Source organism: Labeo rohita, unplaced genomic scaffold (assembly GCF_022985175.1).
Source record: "Labeo rohita strain BAU-BD-2019 unplaced genomic scaffold, IGBB_LRoh.1.0 scaffold_1295, whole genome shotgun sequence".
Lineage (NCBI taxonomy): Eukaryota > Metazoa > Chordata > Actinopteri > Cypriniformes > Cyprinidae > Labeo > Labeo rohita.
In genome coordinates this window covers 6,422-11,279 of record NW_026127445.1, presented here as the reverse complement: position 1 = coordinate 11,279, position 4,858 = coordinate 6,422, and the positions used below count along the sequence as shown (strand labels likewise).

The 4,858-nt window shown below is 33.0% G+C and overlaps 1 long non-coding RNA gene across 1 annotated transcript; it reads right to left on the bottom strand.

Annotated features, from left to right (window-relative positions):
* Nucleotides 1–446: 446 nt before the first annotated feature.
* Nucleotides 447–1,275, bottom strand: LOC127157994 (uncharacterized). The gene is made up of 3 exons (XR_007826037.1): nucleotides 1,149–1,275; nucleotides 777–831; nucleotides 447–685 (listed from the first exon to the last, which is right to left on the bottom strand). It is a non-coding gene; the product is annotated as an uncharacterized LOC127157994 (long non-coding RNA).
* Nucleotides 1,276–4,858: the final 3,583 nt, after the last annotated feature.

Genomic DNA, 4,858 nt, shown 5'->3' with positions numbered 1-4,858 from the left:
CATGTCTTAATTTTCTCGCGATCTCAACATAACAGTTGTTTTGTCATATCAAGATTTATTTTTTTCTCCTGACCTCAACTAAAAACCTGTTTTCTCACGACTATGCACTGTTAGACATTTCAAAGGGTTTTTACAGTAACTTACTGGCAACACTGTTGCCAGTAAGTTACTGTAATTAGAATTTACAGTAGCAACCCGTATTTCATTTACAGTTGCAAACTGTAGCTGTTTTACAGCCAAATACTATTAAAAAGGTCAAATTTAACAGTATACTACTGTAATTCATTCATTTTAATATAGATTTCAGTAGATTTTATAATTTTATATTAAATTCATTAAAATGTAATTTATTTTTACTCTACATAGGTACTACTGACATTCAATTAAAACAGACACAATAATTACAAAATATCAATACTTTATTTAAAACAATGCATGTATAACACTTAAAAATACAGTCTTAAACTGCTGGAACAGTGCATCTTCACCATTTCCCCTGTCTTAGGACGTTTTGCAGTGCATTATGTTGTATCCTCACAAAGAATCTACAGGCAACAGAAACATAATGGAGAAAAAGACATGCAGCCGAAGAATACACAGCCATCTGCAAAACCCAGGTGCTGCTCCAAAACGTGGCCACCACCTTTGCTCACCATCCACTTTGTTAATGACAGAAATGTCTTCTCTGAAAAACAAGTAGAAGAAATGGCACACTTTTATAAGGAAAACCCCACACAGAATACACAAAGGTCTCAAAATCATAGTTGTTCTCTTACCATGAACTATCAGTGGTTGGCATGCTCGTCTTTCTTTATGCTTCATTGCAGTTGCCTTTAAAACACAAACACAACAAAATGCAGTAAATCTTAAATTCCAAATAATTATAACAAACTAATTCTAAAACTAGAAAAGCAGCTAACAGTTAGCCATATAACTTGTCTAACATAGCTAACAAGATACGCGTTGCTCGTTGAAAATTATTTTAATTCAGTAACTTAATTTAATAAGCTGACAAAAACCGTTTGAAACGACAGCGCAGTTTACTATAGTAAAGTTTGTAACCGCCATGTTGATGGGTAAATATTACTAGGTTGAACTGGTGTGCAAAAATCTGACAAACACTCAGACAAACGTACATTTATTTTTACCTTACTTGCTGGTCTTAATCTCTCGTAAATTGCATCGACACACAGCGCGGATGTTCTCCGGAACTCTTCATCCCCGGGCAAACGCCGCGACGGTGCCCGCTGCTTCAGCGTCTTCCTCGGACACGAGCGGCGCGGCGCAGCGCGACTCGACAAAAGAAAACAATATAGAACCCATTACATATACAATATACAGTGAATGCTTACAGTAAAGTAATGCCCCGGTATATTTCTGACTTACAGATGTACTTCAAGCGCTCGCGATGTGTCTGACATAAAGCAAAACTCATTTTCCAGTCATTACAAGCGATGCAACACATCCAGTGTTAGTCGTCCCAAGCTGTTGTGGTGTTGTAGACACGGTGTAGGGCAAATCTTGTCAATCCAAATATAATAAATGAGGAAAATGAAACGACCTCAATAGAACGCCGCCAATGAGAACGTTACAGCAAATACAGTAGTATACAGCAATTTAAAAAAAATACAGTAAGTCTCTGTATTTGGGGTCTGACGTCACAGAAAATTCCCATAATGCAATGGTTATTACAGTTATTTACTGCAAAGGGAATTTGCAGTATTATACTGGGTGATATACAGTTAATAACTGTAGAAATTACAGAGATGTCTAACAGTGTGGCGAGAAAATCTTGCCCCTTGCAAAGGCTGGCGGCTGAAATCTCAATCATAAAGTTACTAATTGCCTGCAGCAAATATGAATTTTATATCATAAATAGTTTTCCAGTAGTTTTATTTATAAAATTTTATATGAATTATAAGTATTAGTGCTGAATCCCACCGTGGTGCATTGTTGTTACAGACGTTTTTTCCACTCAATTATGTAGTAATAACGATATATTATGTCATAAAATCGATAAGTTTTCCTGTTATAGGCTAGATAGGCTATATGGTTACATAGCTGTGTGTGTATGTGTGTGTGTGTGAATACACAGTAAAATCATTATATAACCCTATATATATATATATATATATATATATATATATATATATATATATATATATATATATATATATATAATAAAATGATTTAATTGTAGCGGTATGTTTATTAGGATTCATCTCTAATCTGTCCACAATATACTGCTATCAAATAACCCGGAGGATATGACTGGGTGACTCGTTTAAGATGATCAGATCAAAACAGTTTTTTTTGAATAATCGACTCTGGGCTTGGAATATTTATTTATTTGAGGGACTGAACTGTGATTTAAAAGGAAATGAAAATAGCAGAAGAAATAAATCAATCGATTTTGTAATAATAATAATAATAATATTTTATTATTTTATTATTATTATTATTATTATTATTATTATTATTATTATTATTATTTCGTTTTATTTGAGAAACGTAAAAATGAAAATTAAGCTAGATTTTTGTTTGTGGGTAAAAACAAATGAGCTTATTGCTTTAATATTCGTCTCACATATGTTGGCGGCCTTAATATTTTACTCTGATTATATAACCGCGCGTGCCATCGTGACGGAATTCCAGGCTTTAGGAATTGGGAGTGAGCACAATAGTACAGATAATGAGCTCAGATGGGAAAGACTGTAGCTACACTACCTCTTGTTGGATTTATACGAATTAAATAAACACAAATTTTGTTTTTGATTCCTAGTTATTTTGAAAAAGCAATCTGCAACGTGTTGTTGTTATTGTGGAAGTACACAAAATAAAGCAGACATTTATATTTCTTTCCTCTGTTATCTCAATGTAAGGGATCATGCCGGCGCTGACGACCCGAGAAGTGCAGTGTTGCGTTTATGACATATTTGCAAGAAATAGCCTATGCAACAGCCAAACATTAAGAAACTTAATTGTAACTAATTTGCAAAGGGGTACATCGGATGAACTCTTATTCTGCACGATGGGACAGACAGTAAAAACAGAATCCAAAAAAACTGGATTTACAGGGCCGCCCACGCACAAATGATAAAGCGCTCTTTCACAAATCTAGCTTAATTTTCGTTTGTCCATTTTTTCAAACTGAATGAAATAATAATAAAACAATCAAACTATTTTTTGTCATTTCTCTTTTATTTCCTTCTGTTCGTATTTTAATTTGAATCGACTATTCAACAATAACCATTTTGATCTAATTATCTTAAATGAGTCATATCCTCTGGGTTTGAGTGCAGTTATTGGATAGCATATTGTAGACAGATTGGTCTACAATTGAAACCATTACATTAAAATGCATTTAAAATAACACGATCCATCAAACTGACTGGCAATGAAATTGACTACACGTTCAGGGTCGCTATTGTCTTCGACAATAAAGTTGCAGACCGGCCAGTCTTCTTCTCAAGTGTCGAACACTTACGTGTAAGTTGTCAGTGACTGACAGACACAGCGCTATTTCAGTCTGATGCAATGATGCAATGATGCAGAAAAAATTAAATCGTAAAAACGAAAAAAAAAAAAAAACCGCTTTTGTTATGTCGAGATAACGAGAAAACAAGACGGAAAAAATTCTAATGCATGGTCGCTTAGAACTTCAGTATGACTGTGAATAAGAATCAATTGAAAGAATGAGCAAATCTATAAAGGAAAGATTTTTGTGAGCATTTGAATAAGGGACATGATGTAAAAGTGCTAGAATGCAGAAATTCTTGGGGTGAATTTGCCTTCATTTTTTTCCCCAAAACTATACAGTAAAATGGCTTGAAAATGAATACAGTAATAGTCAGAGTGACTGAACAGGAATCATGTGAAGGCCTATAAAAGAAAGATTTTTATAAGCATTTGAATATGGGACATGATGTAAAAGTGCTACAATGCTCTTAAATGCTTGGGGTGAATTTGCCTTTAATGTTCTCCAAAACTGTACAGTAAAATGACTTGAAAATGAATACAGTAATAATCGGAGGGACTGTGAACAGGAATAAATCAAAAGAGTCCAACATACGGCAAAAGCAGTAATATTGTGAAATATTTTTACTATTTAAAATAACTGTTTTCTATTTGAATACATTTTAAAATGTAATTTATTTCTTTTGATCAAAGCTTAATTTTTTCAGCATCATTACTCCAGTCTTCAGTGTCACATGATCCTTCAGAAATCATTCTAATATGCTGATTTGCTGCTCAAGAAACAATCTAATTACAATTATAATTAATGTTGTTGTTGTTATTATTATTTTAAACAGTTGAGTAAATTTTTTTTTCAGGATTCTTTGATGAATAGAAATATACAAAGATCAGCACTTATTTAAAAATTGTTTCTTTTTACTTGTATTCATCAAAGAAACCTGAAAAATTCTACTCCACTGTTTTCAACATAATAATAATAATAATAAATGTTTTTTTGAGCAGCAAATTAGAATATTAGAATTATTTCTGAATGATCATTTGACTGGACTAATGATGCTAAAACAATCAACTTTGATACAGAAATATTTTATATATACAGTACAGACCAAAAGTTTGGACACACCTCATTCAAAGAGTTTTCTTTATTTTCATGACTATGAAAATTGTAGATTCACACTGAAGGCATCAAAACTATGAATTAACACATGTGGAATTATATACATAACAAAAAAGTGTGAAACAACTGAAAATATGTCATATTCTAGGTTCTTCAAAGTAGCCACCTTTTGCTTTGATTACTGCTTTGCACACTCTTGGCATTCTGTTGATGAGCTTCAAGAGGTAGTCACCTGAAATGGTTTTCACTTCACAGGTGTGCCCT